This window comes from Callithrix jacchus, chromosome 18 (genome assembly GCF_049354715.1).
Source record: "Callithrix jacchus isolate 240 chromosome 18, calJac240_pri, whole genome shotgun sequence".
NCBI lineage: Eukaryota > Metazoa > Chordata > Mammalia > Primates > Cebidae > Callithrix > Callithrix jacchus.
In genome coordinates, this window is record NC_133519.1 from 39,443,356 (window position 1) to 39,463,390 (window position 20,035).

The 20,035-nt window shown below is 47.6% G+C and overlaps 1 long non-coding RNA gene across 4 annotated transcripts in view; it reads left to right on the forward strand.

Annotated features, from left to right (window-relative positions):
• The window catches only part of LOC118149156 (uncharacterized), a 79,496-nt gene extending 60,261 nt beyond the window's left edge, over positions 1–19,235 (forward strand). For 3 of the 4 annotated variants that reach the window (XR_013528972.1, XR_013528967.1, XR_013528971.1), the window contains 3 exons: positions 12,683–12,803; positions 14,874–14,972; positions 18,702–19,235. This is a non-coding gene — a long non-coding RNA (uncharacterized LOC118149156). The remainder of the gene's footprint in view (positions 1–12,682; positions 12,804–14,873; positions 14,973–18,701) is intronic. The other variant, XR_013528968.1, reaches the window with a different exon arrangement.
• The last annotated feature ends 800 nt before the right edge of the window (positions 19,236–20,035 follow it).

Consider the following 20,035-nt stretch of genomic DNA (forward strand, 5'->3'; position numbering starts at 1 on the left):
TGTTGGCCAGCTTTCTACTTCTAGCAATTTATCCTAGTCACTTTTGGACAAAATGAAGTATGTACCAAGTCATTCACTGCAACATTGTTTGAAAGAGTAGAAGACTGGATGCCTTTTAAAATGGCAATCCAAAAAGGAGCGACTAAATCAATTCTCACACTCTGAGGCAATGTAACACTCCACAGCTCTAAAAAAATTAAGATCAGTCCATTTCCATTTGAGTTTGGTGTATATTATTACCTTTCAAAATACTTAAAAAATTTTCACAAATTGAGTTTCATTTCATTATAGTATTGTCAGTATACATTCTACTTTAAAAATTATTAAACTAGGTCAGAAATAGAAAAACAAAACCCCAAAAACCTCTAACTCTTTCTTCGGGGCCGAGAGAATTTTGGGCATTAGCCACCTCTCCATCGCCGGCTAAAATAAAGGACTCATAATTAAAAAAAAAAAAAATTAAGATCAGTTCATCCTTAATGCAAGTAAAAAAAAAAAACAATGAATATGTTCTTTATGTATATATCTGGGAATAACCTCCCAGATACACTTTACAGTGAAAACATAAGGTACAGAACAGCATGTGGAAAAGTCTGCTATCATTTCTGATAGATAAATGGGCAAGAACATATGCGACAGCGAGAGCTGATACATAGCGTTGAACCTCCCCCTGCGAGGTGGATAGTGCGATTATATCCCGTTCTGCGGATGGGGCAACTGGGGCACACAGAAGTTGTCCAGGGTCATGTACTAACTGATGAAGGGCAGTGCTGCTGTGTGAACTCAGGCTTTGAACTTTACACTCTCACCATGACGTCCTGCTCCTTTGTGTGTATACATGGGCATATCTGTTTGTATTTTCATAAACTGTCTCTGGGTGATTAAGAGAAAACTATGGGAAGGAGATATCTCACTGTATTTCCTTTTGTGCATTGTGACTATTGGGTCACATGAAAGATTATCTAAATATATATTTTGAAAATTCACTAAATGTATGATTAGGAGCAGGGTACAGCAGAGGGGCATATGCTGCTTAGGACCTGAGTTCCCTAAGGACTTGTAAAATTCCAGCGCAGGGACCAGCTGTGCTGGCTACACTGTGGACCTCACCTTGGCTCTGATCTACTTATGGGGCTCTTGCATGAATGGTGGGTGAAGAGGAGCCCGGGCATGCCAGGCTTTGCCTACTGGAGGGCTGTGCCAGCCCACCTTGTCTTAACTCTGGGGCCCCGGGTCAAGGAGGTGGCCAGCAGGCGGGACCCTCCACCTGGGCCTTTGGTGTGATCCAAGGCCACTGTCCCCACACCCGGAGGCTATTAGTGTGCCTGCCTCGCCTTGCTTGGGCGTCTCAGGGTGGGGGGATGGGATGGGGAGGGTCTATACTGAGTTCCTGCAGAGGAGAGTGTTTCTGGGAACAGAGGTGCTGCAAGCAGGAGCACCTTCAGCTTTTCAAGCACCTGGACTTCACTTCAGCTCCAAATAAGAGGCCTACACAGCTGTGCGAGGGAGTCACTCATGGCCACAGAGAGGGCTGTGGGGCTTCCTTTCCAACATACACTCATCTAGAGAGAATTTCCTTTCTCTGCCCTCCCCTTTCTTTGCTTGTCTGGGCACAGCCTGGTGCTGCTGTGTGATGAGTTGGTGTCAGGTGTTCAGAGGCCATCGGTCCCCAGGGGCTGGCCTCCTCCTCCATCTGTGATGAAGGAGCCAGAAAACCTGCAACAGCCACGCAACGTCACAACCACAACTGCCACGAAACACACCGCAAGCATAGCTGCAACAACCACGCAACGTCACAACCACAACTGCCACAAAGCACATCACAAGCATAGCTGCAACAACCACAGCCATGTGACCACACACCACAACTGCAGTAACCACCAGAGCTGCAGCAACTACACAAGCCACAACAGCAGCAAGCACAACACCCGCACAGCCGCACATCCACAGCGACCATTAGCGGCTGTTTACCAAATGCGTACTGGGCTCTCACGTAAAACCCTGAGATGCAGTCCCGCAGCCTCCTGCTGTAGACCAGCAGAGGCCGAGGAGGCTGGGTGACTTCCGAAGAGCTTCAGGCAGGAATGGGTGGGGCTGGTCTTTGGCTCAGGGACCTTGCTCCTTGGAGGGAAGCTGTGGTCCCTTGAGGACTTCCATGTCAATTTGGCTCTAAGCCCTCGAGGATGGAAATTCTTTCTAGTTTCCTTTTCTAGGGGGTGTGTCCTGAGATGCTCTGCTCTGACCTAAGAGCATACACGGACCTCTCTGTGTAACGGGGTTGGGAGCAACAGGCTTGTTTTCCTCTGTCTCATTTGCTGTGGCACCTCACACCAGGGAGCAGGCCTCTGGCCTTCTGAAAGCCACTTTTCCAGAGGCCACCTTCCTCCTGCCATGCAGTCACAGGTGTTACCTGCCTGTCCATCCTCCTGCCCTGGGGGTCCCGGGAAGGCCAGCTCTGTCTTTCCAGCTTTGCACCTCTGTGCTCTGTGCAGGGCCTGGCATTTAGCAGGTGCTCTGGCAATGAAGGAAAGAACTTCCCTGGAAGGTGGGAGGGGTCCCCAGATCTCTGTGGCTTGCTGTCATGTGTAGTTCCAGGGGTACATCTGAGCAGCAGACCGCCATCAGGAAGCAGGACCGGGGTTCCAGGCCCCATTGGACAGCCAGGTTCTGCTAGCCAGAATCTGCTAGCTTTCCCTCCTGGGTACCAGTGAGGTACTGGGCACAGTGGGGTAAGGCCAGTGACAAGCTGGGCACAGTCACTCATGGTTCTTTCAGTCTCTGTTTCCCATTAGGGACCGATAATGGAATTAAGGAGCACAGACAAGAGTGAGGCAGACGGTCCTTGCTTCTGGAGAGTTCTGAGGACCTAGATGGTGGGTGTGGGGGCGCTGGAGGGATGTCATGTCAGGGGAGCCACTCGGGGTCAAAGGAGGAGTGGGGAGTGGTTGTGGTCAGAGTTTGAAGCCAGCTATGAGAGGAGGGTGGGCGCTGGCGGCCTTGTGTTGTATGTGGGGTGGATAGCACAGCCCGGGAGCAATGGTGATGGGGGAGGGAAGGGTGAGGTGAGGCTGAAAGAACACGTGAGCTTCTGCTAAGGAGGCTGTTTTATGTAATAAGCAACTGGGAGTCGTGAGCACCGGAAGATGATGCAGTCCACACGTGGCTGCTCAGAAAGACAGCTGCATCTTCTGTGAGGAGGTCTGGGGAGAGCTGTCGCCCGGGCAGGGCGGCCTACGCAGGGGCTGTTGCAAACTCAGGTGCTAGCCTGGATAGTGGCTGAGAAAATGAGCAGCTGGGACACTGGGCTAGCTGGGCTGTGGTACATTACCGGCCAGATGCTTGGGGGACTGGGCGAGCTGGGCTGTGGTACATCACCGGCCAGATGCCTGGGACACTGGGCGAGCTGGGCTGTGGTACATCACCGGCCAGATGCCTGGGACACTGGGCGGGCTGGGCTGTGGTACATCACCGGCCAGATGCCTAGGGGACTGGATGAACTGGGTTGTGGCACATCACCGGCCAGATGCCTGGGACACTGGGCGAGCTGGGCTGTGGTACATCACCGGCCAGATGCCTGGGACACTGGGCGAGCTGGGCTGTGGTACATCACCGGCCAGATGCCTAGGGGACTGGATGAACTGGGTTGTGGCACATCACCGGCCAGATTTCTGGGGGTGCAGGATGGGAGTGGGGAAGGTGTGCCCAGGATTTAGAGGACACTGCGGTTGGAGAATTGCGAGCAGGGGAGGGGAGAGGGAGAGGGGGTGGGGAGAAGTACATTCTAGACCCAAGAGAGCAGATTTAACAGCCAACTTCCTTTGTCCAGGTCATTTCCCCATGAGGCTGTGCAAGTGAGAAATGAAGCATCTCCTCGTTACCCTTAGTTCTGTCAGTGTTAGGAAGAGACAAACCCTCTTCCAGTCCTGGGGGTTGTTAGTTTTGCTGAAAAGCACCCTGTGCTTCCCTTTTTCGATTTCAGACAAGAGGTGTATTTTCCTCCAAGGAAAGGGAAACTAGTTGTGAGGCCTATCAGAACATCATCCCCTGAGGTTTGCTAAAGTACTTGCCTGGCTGTTCAGAGGCCCTAGTAACCTAAACAGTCAATTAACACGTAATTTGTTTTATTTATTTATTTATTTTGAGACGGAGTTTCACTCTTGTTGCCCAGGCTGGAGTGCAATGGCACGATCTGGGCTCACTGCAACCTCTGCCTCCTGTGTTCCAAGTGATTCTCCTGCCTCAGCCTCCCGAGTAGCTGAGATTACAGGCATGCGCCACCATGCCCAGCTTATTTTGTATTTTCAGTAGAGACAGGGTTTCTCCATGTTGGTGAGGCTGGTCTTGAACTCCCGACCTCAGATGGTTCTCCCGCCTTGGCCTCCCAAAGTGCTGGGATTACAGGCTTGAGCCACCACACCTGGCTATTTATTTATTTAGAGACAGGGTTTTGCTCTGCTGCCCAGGCTGGAGTACAGTGGCATAATCTTGGCTCACTGCAACCTTGACTGCCTAGGCTCAGGTGATCTTGCTGTCTTAGCCTCACAGGTATAAGCTACTATGCCCAGTTAATTTTTTTGTGGAGATGGGGTTTCACTATGTTGCCCAGGCTGGTCTCAAACTCCTGAGCTCAATCAATCTACTTGCCTTGGCCTCCCAAAGTGCTGGGATTATGGGCATAAGCCACTACGCCTGGCCATAAGTTGTATATGTATTATAACTGTATTCATACAGTAAAGGAATCTAGAGAAAGGAAAATATTACGATGAAAGTCATAATGAGAGAATACGTTTACAATTCATTAGGTGGAAGTGGATCATCATAAAGGTCTTCACCCTCATTGCTTTTGCATTGAGTAGGCTGAGGAGGAGGAAGAGGAGGGGTTGGTCTTGTCTTGGGGTGGCAGAGGCAGATGAAAATCTACATATAAGCGGGCCCAAGCAGTTCAACCCCATGTTGTTTAAGGGTCAACTGTATTTCAAATGAGGAAAGCTCAGGATAGACTTAGAGAAAGGTAAGCAGGAGAAAAGTAATCATCAGCATGAAATACTTCTGAATTAGAATGCTGCCCACTTCCTCCCTGTCAAACAGCTGTTTGTACCTGGCTCAGGCCCCCTATTATTGTTCCCTAGTGTCGATAAAATTCCACCTGCACCTTCATTGGCTCCTTATCTTCATATAGACCCAGATTTTTGTGCATGCACCTTAGCTCAGACTGCTATAAAAGCATACTAAACTGGCCAGCTAAAGCAACACACATGTACTTGTTTCTCACAGTTTTGCAGGCTGGAAGTCTGGGATCACGGTACTGGCATGGTCAGCTCTGGTAAGGGCTCTCTTCCTGGCTTGCAGACTGCCACCTTCCTGCTGTATCCTCAAATGACAGAGAGAGAGAGAGAGGAAACTGTAGAGTCTCTTTGTCATCTTCTAAGGGCACTAACCCCATTATGAAAGACCCACATCTAGGACCTCATTTAAGCCTAATTACCTCCCTAAGGCTCTACCTCCTACTACCATCATGTTGGGAGTTAGAGTTTTAACATATGAATTTTGAGTGACACAAACGTTTAGTTCATAAAAGTACAGTAACCTTGTTCTCCCAAAAGTTTCTTCATCCTTACAAAGGAGTTAACACTATTGAGTTAATAACCTGACTTTGAGGGCTAAGATCTATACTAGTTGGGAAATGTCTAATACAGATATAGATAAAACTCCTGGCTCACAGCTGGAAGCAACACATTGTAGCCATAGCCATTATTGCTTAGCTACTTAGTGCATTTGTGGTTCAGTTCTAAACTTTTGCAATTTTCACTGTGATGTCATCATTCCTTAGTAAATCTTTTACCTGGAACATGGGCTATAATTTCTTTTAATTACTATACGTCCAAAAAAGTATACGTATTTTCCTCTCACTCTTGAATGAGTAACAGTTCAGCTAGGTATAAAATTCTATACTGAGAGTAACTTTCTTTTGGCATTTTGTGAGTTCCTCCTGTTTTCTGGCATCTGTTTCTGATGATGTTCCTCCCATCAATATTCTTTTTTTTAAAGATAATCTGTCTTATTTTGTCTGATGAGTTTTTTTCTTTATCCTCAGATGTCTCACAGATTTACTATGATATATAGACACTTAGATATATCACAATGAAAATACAAGTTTCTATGTATCCATATCTAGTGAGTTTTAACTTTAATAATGGAAAACTTCAGATATTATCTCTTTAAACATCACTTCACTCTCATTCCTTTTATACTTTTTTTCTGAAATTTTTATTAGCTGTATGTTGATGCCTGCCAGTGTACCTTCTACATCTCTTAGCTGCCCTTTCATATTAAAAAAAAAATACATTTTACCTCTGTGTTGCATTATGTGTGATTTCTGTAGTATTGCCTCCTAATTCATGGATCCCTCTTTCACCAAGACATCATAGAGTTTATCCAGTACTACTGAGTTTATGTTTTTTGTTTTGTTTTGTGTTTTTGTGGAGACTGGGTATCACTCTGTCACCCAGGCTGAAATGCAATGGTGTGATCATAGCTCACTGAAGCCTTGACTGCCCAGTCTCCAGCAATTCTCCCAACTCAGCCTCCCTAGTAGCTGGGACCACAGGTGCATGCCACTATGCCTGGCTAATTTTTAAATTATTTGTAAAGATGGGGTATTGCTATGTTGCCCAGGCTGGTCTCAAACTCCTGGGCTCAGGCTATCCTCCTGCCTCAGCTTCCCAAAATATTGGAATTATAGAAACGAGCCACTGTGCCCAGCCTGAGTTTATGTGTTTTAACATCTATATTTTTTATTTCAATTTTATTTTTATACTTTCTTTTGTTTACTTTGCCTATTGTTTTACAATTTTTGTTTTTATAAATGGTTGTTAGTCATTCCTTTATATCTTTGAGGATCCTAAATATTTCTTCATAGCACTTGTCAATACTTGACATATTACATAATTTAAAAGATTTTCTGTCTCTTCCACTAGAATATAAGTTTCAAGAAGGCAGTTGCATTAGTCTGTTTTCACACTGGTATAAAGAACTGCCTGAGACTGGGTGATTTTAAAAAAAAAGAAGTTTAATTGACTCGAAGTTCTGCATGGATGGGAAGGCCTCAGGAAATTTACAGTCATGGTGGAAGGGGAGGAGGCACGTCTTACATGGTGACAGGGAAGAGAGAGCTTGTAAGAGCAGAGAGAACTGCCTTATAAAACCATCAGATCTCATGAGAATTCATTATCATGAGAACAGCATGGGAAAATCACCGCCACGATCCAATCACCTCTCATCTGGTCCCTCCCTCGACACCTGGGGATTCTAAGGGATTACAATTGAAGATGAGCTTTGGGTGGGGACACAGAACCAAACCTTATCAGTAGTCTTGTTGATTACTCTATCATCAGCACCTAAAACTGTCTCGGACATGGTAGGTGTGTGGAATATTTACTAAATAAATAATTCTTTAAAAAGTCAGCATCACATTGCCCTACCATTTTCACTCCTTCTGAAGTGAATTCAGTTCCTATCATTGCATTTTTAAATTGACTGCCTTTCTTAGTCTTTCTCTTATGGGAGTTTGTATTAGTAATTTTAGTCTGTCTCTGTGCTCACTCCCTTTCAGCCTAATGGCTTTGCATATGGGCCCTCAACAGCCCCCAGTTCAGAATCAGATTTTCAATTGTCAGCTCAGGTATCTGTACTGTCATGATTCTGGGACATTGCTGATCCCATCACTGAGCCAGGGAACCTCTTTGGCAAAGTTCCTCCTCAGCTGGGATAAGAAGCTTTGTAGAAGTTTCAGCCCCAGCATTTTATATCCCTGGTTCTTGGGTGTGAAAGCCCCACCCAGTTTCTGGACTGGTCATGTATAGTTCCCCTCTCACCACAAGAGAAAAGCTCGTGGCTACCTCTGCCTGAGTGAACCTACAGCGCCATTTCTGCTGTAGAGTTGTGTTTCTGTGTTTCTCTGATCTTTGGAGGTACTGATCTGTGTTTTTTTTTTTTTTTTTTTTTTTTTTTTACTGGAGTGCAGTGGATGATCTCGGCTCACTGCAACCTCCTGGGCTCAAGCGCTTCTTATGCTTCAGCCTCCCAAGCAGCTGGTGGTACATGAACATGTCACCATTTGCGGGTAATTTTTATATTTTTAGTAGAGATGGGGTTTCACCATATTGCCCAGGCTGGTCTTGAACTCCTGACCTCAGGTTATCCACCACCAGCAGCCTCTCAAAGTGCTGAGATTACAGGCATGAGCTACTGCACCCTGCCAAGATGCTGATCTTTTGGAGCAAGGATTGGATTTCCATTTTAAAAATTTTTGTATTTTATGTATTATTGTTAAGTGTTTGGAGTGCGGGGAGCTCTTAAAGCATGGACTTACAGTACCATCGTGCCTGGAAGGCGTTTGTGCCCCCCATTAAACCTTTGGGAACAGTAGGCCTGCGGGGTTCACTCTGGAAAGGCTGCAGTGGAGACACTGGAGGACAGGTTAAAGCCCACCTCGCTCCACCTCATCTTACAGAAGCGAGGCCCAGTGGCATGCTTCAGGCCCCGTATTTTGTTAGCAGCAGAGCCAGGAAGGTAAACGTGACTCCGTTCCTGCGTCTTTGAACACTCGCGTTTGAACATCTGACGTCTTTCACGCAGAATGGCCTTCCTTCTTTGCTGCTGTCTGAGCCTCAGTTTAAGGGTCAGCTCTAGTTCTACCCAGTTTTCTGTAGTCTCTTCTTCTTCCCCAGGCACCTGGTACTTAAAAGGGAGGGAAACAGCACCTGCTTTAATCATTACTTAGTGCGGACCCGGTAGAGGCTCTGCAGGTGGGCTGGGCGGGGTGTCTTCACAGTTAATGGCTGTGTGAACACTCACATTTTATATACACCACTGCCCTCTAGTGGCCAACCCAGGCATCAACCGTGTAGTCTGGAACTGAGTAAAGCCACCCCAAGCTCTTCGTAGCTAGCATTAAGGTTCTTACAGTCATAACTTCCCTACCATTTATGAAAGCAAAAGTTCAAGTCCTGTTTATTTGGTCTTTCAAAGCCAAATATATAAGATTTTTTTTTATATAATTCGAAACTAGAATCCACCTCTCTATGCAGACGTACACACGTTCTCCCATTGAAGTTGATTATTTAAGCAGCACTGTCCCATAGAAATGTCACATAGGGCTGAGGCCAGGCAGGTGGCTCACGCCTGTAATCCTAGCACTTTGGGAGGGTAAGGGAGGGAAATTGCTCGAGTCCAGGGAATTGCTTAAGACCAGCCTGGGCAACATAGCGAGACCCTATCTCTACAAAAAAAAAAAAAAAAAAAAAGAAAAAAGAAAATTAGCCAGAGCAGTGGTGCACACTTGTAGTCACAGCTACTCAGAAGACTGAAGCAGGAGGATCATTTGAGCCCCGGAAGTCGAGGCTGCAGCGAGCTGTAATTGTGCCACTGTACTCCAGTCTGGGTGACGAGACTTTGTCTCCAAAAAAAAAAAAAAAAAAGAAAGAAATATAACATGAGCCACATAGTAACTTAAAATTTTCTACTAGCCACATTAAAAAATAAAAAAAGTGTTAAATTCATTTTAATGATATAATTTATTTAACCTAATGTATCCAAAATATTATTGTTTTAACATGTAGTCAATGTAAAGATTACTCACGAGATACTATATATTCTCTTTTTTTCTTGATAAGTGTTTGAAATCTGGAATGAATTTGATATTTACAGCCCATCTCAGTTCAGACCAGCCACACTGCAAATACAGGTAGCCACATGGGACTAGTGGCTACTGCTTTGGACAGCAAAGGCCAAGGGCAGTGGTTTCCAAACTCTGTCCATGCTATTTCAACCTTGGGGAGGGGAGAGGAGCGGAAGTTTGGGCTGATCACCAATGGCCAATGGCTTTGTCAATCATGCCTCATAATGAAGCTTCCATAAAACCGCAAGGAGACAGTGTTTGGAGAGCTTTCAGATGGGTGAACACGTGGAGGTTCTGGGAGGGTGGCGTGCCCGGGGGAGGTATGGAAGCTCCATGCTTCTTCCCCCATACCTCGCCCTACACCTCTGTTTCTGTATTTGTAATATCCTTCACAATCTGGCAAACATGTTTCCCTGAGTTCTGTAAGCCACTCTGGCAAATTAATCGAACTTAAAGAAGGGTTGTGGAAAGCCCAGCTTGAGGATCTATGGCTGGTGTCTGGAGGATGAGGGAGGCAGTCTTGTGGGACTGAGCCGTCAACCTGTGGGATCTGATGCTATCTCCATCAATTGTGGGGGTATCCTCCAATTCAATTGGATGATACCCCCACAGCTCATGTCTGCTGCTGAATTGATTGCTTGCATGTTGGTGGGGAAAATCCCCCAAGTACTTGGTCACAGAAGTCTTTTTTTCTTTTTGAGACAGTCTTGCTCTGTTGCCTGGGCTGGAGTACAGTGGTGTAGTCTTGGCTCACTGCAACCTCCGCCTCCTGGGTTCAAGCAATTCTCATGCCGCAGCCACCCAAGAAGCTGTGATTACAGATGCGTGCACCACACCTGGCTAATTTTTGTAATTTTAGTACAAAGGCGGTCTCACTGTGTTGGCCAGTTTGGTCTTGAACCCCAGGCCTCAAGCGATCTGCTTGGCTGGGTCTCCCAAAGTGCTGGGATTACAAGCTTGAGCCGCTGTGCCCAGCCAAAAGTCTTCTGTATTGATGTTGTTGGCGTGAGAGCAGAGGTAACACTGTTCATGTTTGTTCCACTCAGGCTGTTGCTACACACTTGGGAGGACGGCATTGCAATTCTGTTTGCCCCCTTTTAAATGCAGAGCAATGGACGCTGACAAAATGCAGGAGAAAGCCACTGTTTTATGGGGAAGGTTGTTAATATCCTCCCAGGCTTTCTAACAGGCTTAAATCTGAGGTGGTACTGGATTGGCTGGTCCCATTTCATGGGGATGAGGACAGAGGAGGAAGACTCTTTTTTGGGAGCAGGAGTTTTCCCCTCTGCACTCTGGAAGGAGCATCTCCTAGCAGTTGCTGCACGTTGCAGACTGGTCTCTGGGTCCTCTCGTCTCTAATTGGCATGCCCCTTGGTTCATCGGTCTGACTGCATGTCCTAGCAAGGACATGCAGTTCTATTCCAGGCACTGAGGCTGAACTTCAAGGTGGCCTTAAGATATGTCTTCTGGTCTACCCTGTTGATAAATGCAGGCCTCAACTCTCCACTCGGCAGCCTCTAGGGAACTCACTAGCAGTTGCATTCCTTTGTTCAACCCTAACATTTATGGTAGAGTGATAATATGGAAAAGATGCCAGCAGTTTGAAGTTTTGCTAATCAAATAATTTTGATTTCTCTGGGAGCTCACAATTTAAGAAATCCTATAGTGAATTCTTTCCTATGGTGAATTCTTTTGTAGACTGAGTAATCAGCCCTCTCTTTATTTTAAAAATTCAAGTTGTAATATGTTATCTCGCCTGAGGGAGATGATTCCACACATATTAAAAATAAAAAAGATGCAAAGAAAAGATCCCATCTTCAGACTCCCCCTCCGTATTTAAATGGTGGTCTATAATCACAATTATCCAGCTCTTAAGCAGTTACACTAAATATTAATGAAAGAACCCTAGTCACACAACTGTGCCCAAGGGAAGCTTCTGCCTGAAAGTCAGTGTTAATGGCCCAGCAATTGTTTTAATGGATTTTCAATGAAGTGGGAAGATGACAGGCCAAGAAGGGTGAGGTTCCGGGACAGAGCACAATTAGCGTCTTGCCGTTAGTACCTGACCTTGTTTCTATTTTTATTTCTTTACAATCCTGGTGAACGGATTCCCTGAGTATTTATTAGTTTATATTGAACGCAACTCATAAGACCTTTGTTAGCTCAGAGTAAGGGTGCCCGCCTCAACTGCTTCTGCAGGAGAGGTGTCATAGCTTTGTTCAGTGGGGGGCATTGGTAAAGCCTGTCCTGATGATGTTCACGTGGCAAGCCCGATGCCTGTGGATTCTAATGACTGACACAGCGCTGCTTTCCACTGGCTCTTTCCAACTCCCTGGCCCTCTGCTGTCACCCCTGTGGTCCCAGCCCCGGAAGAACTTGGCCTGAGACACCCAGCTCCCAGCGCCTGGTCCCCTGCTGGTTCTTTGTCCTCTAGAGTGATTGCTATTGTTACAAGCTGAGCCCCTACAATCACATCGCCTGGGATGGAATCCTTCCTCTACCAGCTGTGTCTTTTGGCAAGGGTCACTTGGTCTTTTGGTGGCTCAGTTTTCTCAGCTGTAAGATCAGCCCTTAGTGCCTGTGGGTAAGCCAAGGGCCTTGTGCGGAACTCCTCCAGGGTGCCCTGTCTTCCTCCTCCATTTTGAGTCCATGTTCTTGAACCCCAGGACTTTCCTTGACTCTCCCCCTTAGCACTTCTGGGGACTCAGATTTTGCTCCCAAACTCTGGTTCTCTCACTGAGTGCCCTCTTTCAGAAAAGCTGCAGAAACTCTTTTTCCTTGTTTTAAAATTGGTGTTCTAACCTAGGGATTGGCTGACTATAGCCTGCCAAGCAAATCTGGCCCACAGCTTATTATTATAAATAAAGTTTTATCGGAACAAGCCAGGCTCATTCATTTATGTATTGTCTACGACTGCTTTCAGGCTGTCACAGCAGAGGTGAGTAGTTGTGACAGAGACAGTGTCTCCCAAGTGTAAAATATTTACTCTCTGGCTCTTTCCAGAAAATGTTGACCAATCCTTGCCTGTTATGGGTTGAACTATGTCCTCACAGAAAGAAGGTTGAAGCCCTAACCTCCAGCACCTCAGAATGTGACCTTCTCTGGAAATAGGGTCTTTACAAAGGTAATCAAGTTAAAATAGGATCTTTAGGGTGGGCCCTAGTCAATGTGATTAGTGTTCTGATGAAAAGGGGAAATTTAGACATAGAGACAGACACACACACACACACAGGGAGGATGTTGTGAAGACATCACGCTGTGAAGAGGCAGGACTGGACTGAGGCATCTGTGCCTGAGTCTACCAGAAGCCTGCAGGGAGGCCTGGAAGAGCTCCTTTCTGAGGGCAACTTGGTCTTAGATTTTAGGCCTCCAGAGCTGTGAGGCAATAGATTTCTGTTGTTTTAAGTCACCTGGTGTGTGACGCTTTGTTATGGCAGCCCTAGGAAATGAATGCACTGCCTAACCAATTCTCTTCCTTATTCCTCATTGTTCTTTTATGTGACACATTTGTATGTTGTGCCAAATCACTTCAAGGTGGCCCTCACACACACGAGGTAATGATGTCACTGCCCCATGTGTTCATTCTGCCTGCTGCCCAGAAAGAGCTGATGATCAAGACAGGGGAATTGCAATAGAGAAAGAACTTAATTCATGTAGAGATGGCTAAATGGGGGACTGGAGCTACATTATAACTCAAATCAGCCTCCCCCAAATTCTAGAGGCTAGAGTTTTTCAAGGTTATTTTGGGAGCAGGGGAATGGGTGCTGCTGATTCGTTGGGGATGCAATGCTAGGGCCGTGGAAAACAGTGCTCATGTGTTGAGTGCACCTCTGGATGGAGGAGCCACAGGACTGGCGGAGTCTCAAGTCACTTGTCCAGGTGGGGTAAGTCTGGAAAATGTCTCAAGAGACCAATCTTAGGTTCTACAATAGTGCTATGATCTGCAGGAGTCATTGGGGAAGTTCAAATTTTCTGACCTATGGAATAACAGTTGAGCATCGTTAGGTCTACAACTCAGCAGCATTTAGGCTCCTCTCATCCTCTTAACCTGGTGGTCTTTCATTAGGAGGCTTTCATTAGTACACTGCCTTTCATTTCAAAGGCAGTTTTGGGGAAGGGCTATTACCATTTAAACTATGAACTAAATGTCTGCCAAGGTAGCTTGGCCCATGCCCAAGAACAGAAAACTCATGGATAATCTACCCCTCGTTTAGCATCTGATCAAGAAATAAAAACAGCCAGTAACAGCTCTCGGGGCTGCCCTGCCTATGGAGTAAACACTCTTTTATTCCTTGACTTTTTTTTTTTTTGAGACAGTCTCACTCTTGCTCAGGCTGGAGTGCAATGGTGTGATCTTGGCTCACTGCAACCTCTGACTTCTGCGTTCAAGTGATTCTTCTGCCTCAGCCTCCTGAGTAGCTGGGATTACAGGTGTGAGCCACCACACCTGCCTGATTTTTGCATTTTTAGTAGAGACCTGGTTTCACCATGTTGGCCAGGCTGGTCTCGAATTCCTGACCTCAGATGATCCTCCTGCCTCAGCCCCTCAAAATACTGGGATTATAGGCGTGAGCCACAGCACCTGGCCTATTCGTTTACTTTTTAAATAAAACTGCTTTCACTTTACTCTGTGACCTTGCCCCAAATTCTTTCTTGTGTGAGCTCCAGGAACCCTCTCTTAGGGTCTGGATCAGGACCCCTTCCCGGTAACATCTGATGGTGGTTGACGAGCAGGCCTGCCCCATTCCTGCCTGTGGGAGGCTAAATGACAGTCCCCAACTATGTCTATGCCCTAATCCGGCACTAGGGATGTTAGCATATGTCAAGAGGGACTTTGCCCATGTGATTAAGGATCTTGAGATGACGTGATTAGCCTGGCTTATCTAGGTGGGCCCCAGGTAGTCACAAAGGTTCTCATCGGAGGGACCCAGGAGTCAGAGTCAGAGGAGAAGGTGGGAAGATCCTGGAAGCACAGACGAGTGAGATGCTGGCCGACACTGGAGGGCTGCACTTTGGAGATGGACGAGGGGCCAAGGGAGGCCATGGGTTATCTTCTCCAATTTTTGGAAGGAACCAGCCCCATGGATACCTTGATTTTAGCCCCATTAGCCTTATTTTGGACTCTGACCTCTAGGACTGTAAGAGAATAATACAGTGTTGTTTTAAACCTCTGAGATTCTGGTGACTGTTGCAGCAGCTGCAGGAACAGAAAATGCGCTGCCTAGGTGGACCCTCTGGTTCCTCACCACCCATGCTGGAGCGGCGCAGGCTGCCAGGAAGAACAAGGAAACAGGTGAGCCTGAGGCCACGCCCTCCCCAGCCTGAGGCAAGCCATTCTGGGAGGCGTGGGGCCACGTGGGGCCTGCTGAAAACAGCAGCTTGGTTGGGGGCGTGCCCATGCCTGAGGCAGGAAGGGAGCTGAAGCCTAGCCACCCTTCCCCTGACCCTCAGGACACTAGCCCCAGTGCAGGGACCTCTCCAGCAGCTGTGCGCCTCCTCTTGCACCTGCTGGCACAGCAGCTTCCTGTATCTGATGATAGTTCATGGACCGCCTAATACAGGCCAGGGCAGCTGGGAGGCCGGGAATATGGCTGTGAAGTGCACAGCACGGTGTTCCCTTCGCCACGTGCGCATATTCTAGTGGAGGGAGACTGGCATCAAGTAGGTAAATATATGTACAGCAGGTGGTGGGAAGGGCTATGGGAAAAGTTAGCAAGAGAGGGGGCAGAGAAAGCAGCAGAATGGAGGGGAGAGAAGGTGGGCAGGGAGGGCGGGGTGGAATGCAGTTTGAGCCACGAAGATCTCTGAAGGAAGAGCATTCCAGGCACAGGGACCAGGATGACACAGGAACCAGAATAGGAGCCTGCTGGGCACTTCCAAGGACAGGATGGAACCCAGTGTGGCTGGCGTGGGGTGAGAGGTGGGGAAGGAATAGGCCTGGGGCTTTGGGGGCATTAGCCATGCTCTTAAGGGAGCTCCTGGAATGTTCTGAGCAAAGGAGTGAGCTGCTCTGCACATTTCAAAGTTCCTCTAGGAGACCTGAGATACCTCCTTGCCCTGTTCTGCAGCTGCGCAGGCTGCAAGGTATAGAATCGGCCCTCGGCTAAGTTGCAGAGAAGACAGGAAGAGAGGAAGGCTCTGTCCTCCTGTTTCTTGCCCCACGTCTCCTCATCGGTGAACTCCTGCCTATGCACAGTCTTCTCCTTTATTTGCATGGAGCTGCCTGCCTTCCCCAAACCTTACCAATCATTTACACTTAGTAAAATCGAGGCCATGCATCCCATGACCCCTTCTCCAAAGTGATGAATTGTGTCTCCTGAAAAGATATGTTGAAGTCCTAACCCCCATTTACTGCAGAATGTGGCCTTATTCAGAGATACGGTCATTGTAGATGATTAGTTAAGGTGAGGTCATGCTGGAGTAGGGTGGTCCCTTAATCCCATATGAGTGATTTTTTTGTTGTTGTTAAATTCATGCAATAAGTTCCTAAGTTTAGATATTATATTTTCCAATTCTTTTTTTTCTGTTCTTTTATTTTTTAAAATTTACTTATTTTACTTTAGGTGCATACTATATCTGGCATTTCTCCCCATGTTATCCCTCCCCACCCTCCCCACGCCCGATGTCTCTTTCCTTCACCCCCCACTGCCCCCAGTGACTGATGTTTTTTTAAGAAGATGATGTGGGTCGGGAGCAGTGGCTCACACTTGTAATCCCAGCACTTTGGGAAGCCAAGGCGGGAGGATCACCTGAGGTCAGGAGTTCAAGACCAGCCTGGCCAACATGGTGAAACCCAGTCTCTACTAAAAATACAAAAATTAGCTAAGTGTGGTGATGGGCACGTGTAATCTCAGCTAATTGGGAGGCTGAGGCAAGAGAATCGCTTGAACCCAGGAGGCAGAGGTTGTAGTGAGCTGAGATGGTGCCACTGCACTCCAGTCTGGGTGACAGAGCGAGACTCTGTCTCAAAAAAAAAAAAAAAAAGCATCATGTGAAGACGGAGACGGAGGCGGGATTAGGCAGCTGCCTGCCAAGAACAAGGCCTTAGATTCCTGGAAACCACCGTGAGCCGCAGAGGCAAGGGAGGACTTCCCCAAGCCTCCCGACAGGGCATGGCTCTGTGGACTGCTGAGTTTCAGGCTTCCGGCCTCCAGAATTATGAGAAAATGAATTTCTGCTGCTTTAAGTCACTGGTTTGGAGTACTTGGTTACAGCAGCCCAGGAAATGAGTCCCAGGGATATGATGTTTCTTAGGGTCTGATTTCTAATTGTAAAATTTGAGATTTTATCCCATTCAAAGAAATAGCCAGTCTTATTAGCCTGCCAGTCAGCCTTTACCTGCAGACAAAAGTGCTTTGTTTTGGGGGAATCCTGGGGCTGTCTGGGAATTCTGAAGGGCATATCTGCCTCAACGGCCTGGATGTCTTACCTTTGGGAAGTGGGGAGCTGGGAGGAGCCCAGCTAGACCCCTGCCCCACTGCTGGATGGATTTGGCTCAGGGTGCGGGTGTCGGGTGGATGTGGACACAAAGGCTTGGTCGGGCCTTGTTGTGGCAGAAAGGGCTGATAATGGGGCCTGGGGGAAATTAAATTCAATGCCAGACTTTGCCCTTTATTTATTTGCCTGAAGATTAAGCTGTCTACAGGTTAATCTGCAGGTCCATTCACAGGCCAGGGACACAAAGTGATCATGACAGAGTCCCCTTCAAACATGCACCACACATGTATGGTCACTGTGGCGTCATTCATAATAGCGGAAGGTACAGACAGCCCAAATGTCTGTCCGTGGATGAATGGAGAAATGCAACATGGCGCACCCACACAATGCAGCGCTCTTCAGCCATGGATGAAAAGAAGTACAGCTGGCTGGGTGCGGTGGCTCACGCCTGTAATCCCAGCACTTTGGGAGTCCGAGGCAGGTGGATCACAAGGTCAAGAGATCGAGACCATCCTGGTCAACATGGTGAAACCCCGTCTCTACTAAAAATACAAAAACTAGCTGGGCATGGTGGTACGCGCCTGTAGTCCCAGCTACTCAGGAGGCTGAGGCAGGAGAATTGCCTGAACCCAGGAGGCGGAGGTTGCAGTGAGCTGAGATAGCGCCATTGCACTCCAGCCTGGGTAACAAGAGCAAAACTCCGTCTAAAAAAAAAGAGAAGTACAGCCAAATGCCACAGCATGGACCAACCTCAAAGATGTCATGCTGCATGGGGCAAGTCAGCCAGGAAAGGGCACGTACTGTATGATCCCTTTCATGTAATATACCCAGAGCAGGCAAAGCTGCAGAGACAGAAGCAGAGTGGTGGCTGTCAGGGCTTGGAGGAGGGAGAAAGGGGGAGTGGCTGCTTAATGGGAATCGGTTTCCTCTTGGAGTGGTGAAGATGTTCTGGAGCTAGGTAGTGGTGATGGTTGTAAAGCACTGGGAATGTGCTAAATGTCACTGAATTATGCAATTGAAAATGGTAAGTTTTATGTTATTGTACTACAATTTGAAAAAAAGCAACAGAGCGAGAGAAGACAATAGACAGAGAAATATATGTTAAGGAGATGGGCCATGGAGGCAGAGAGAGATGGGGAGGGTGCTATTTTAAGGGGTGGTCAAGGCTGGCCTTTCTGAGGAGGATGTGTGGGGAGAACCAGGCTCATGACTGGGAGGAGACCCTTTCAGGATGTGGAGGGGGAGCAGCAAAGGCCTCGGGCAGAAGCAAGCAGCAGCCGGGAGTGCTGGGGAGCCAGCAAGAGGCCACCGGGACTGCAGCTGCAGTGGGAGGGGCAGCACAGGGACGGGGGCCACAGGGAGAACAGGCTAGGCTCAGGGACCACTGTGGGGGGGTGGTGTGGTAGCAAGGAGCGGAGGGAGGGGCGGGCGTGGAAGCGGAAATTCAACCAGGACGCTGTTGCAGACAGGGATCTGTTTCTGAAGATCCACCGAGGCAGGAGACTAAATGCTTGTGTTTTGCTTTGGCTGTGCTAACTGATATTAATTAGAGTCCCGCAACTAATAGTTTCTCTCCTGTCCTCAGTTCCATGCTGGAGAGTCGTGATCCGCAGATCTGTCACACCGTGGGGATTTTGTTGTGCTTTTTGAATGCAGTGGCTAGGTATGTCCATTTATTTTTCATTAAGTTTGCAATGAATGACATGGTAGGTCTCCTGTGCCCCGCCGCCTGGGGCCCTGTCCCCCTCCACCTGCTTTCTGTTTCCCCATTGCACTTACTTATCACTACCCATTTGTCATGCTTGGTTTTATGTGTCAAACTTGGCTAAGCTGTAAGATCCAGTTATTCAAGCACACGCCAGCCTAGAAGGCTGTGAAGGTGTTTTATAGGCGTGGTGTACACCTATGATCAGTTGTCGCTAAGTAAAGGAGATTACCCTTGGTAGCTTGCTGGGTTTCACCTAATCAATGAAGAAGTTTGAAGAACAAAACTGAAGATGCCCTATGGAAGAAGAAATTGTGCCCCAAGCCGGCAGCATCCATTCCTGCATGAGTTTCCAGCCTGCTGGCCTGCTCCACAGATTTCAGACTTGCCAGCTTCCACAACTGTATAAGCCACTTCCCGAAAGAAATTCATTTGTACATATATGTAATATGTACACATGCACACATCGATGTCATCTAGATTTAGAGCTAAGCTGGCTCCTCCTGGCTCTGTCTGGAGAACACTGACTGATACCGATGTGTTTTTTGCTTATCAACCTCTCTACCCCAGATGCAGGCCCTGTAAGGACAGGTGTTTGTTTTCTTCATGCTGTGTCTGAAGTGCCCAGGACAGCACCCGGCAACAGGAAGCACTCAGCTGATATTGTCCAGCCGATCCCCATGATTCTTGCTTATTTGTGTGGTTGTTGACTCCGTCTGAAATTCAAGAAAGAAGGATGGCCGGGCGCGGTGGCTCATGCCTGTAATCCCAGCACTTTGGGAGGCTGAGGTGGGTGGATCACGAGGTCAGGAGATCGAGACCATCTTGGCTAACATGGTGAAAACTTGTCTCTACTAAAAATACAAAAAATTAGCTGGGCGTGGTGGCGAGCACCTATTGTCCCAGCTACTCAGGAGGCTGAGGCAGGAGAATCACTTGAACCTGGGAGGTGGAGGTTGCAGTGAGCTGAGATCACACCATTGCACTCCAGCCTGGGCAACAAGAGCAAAACGCCATTTCTCTCTCTCTCTCTCTCTCTCACACACACACACACACACACACACACACACACACGTGCTGGAAATGAGAAAAGAACAGGATAAAAGCACACTTATCTTATCTAAGGCTGGGGATTTCCCAGTTGGGCCCAGCATTGTGGATTCTGCTGTCGCGTGTGTGTCTGTGGCTGAAAGAAAGCTGTGGCAGTGAGGAGG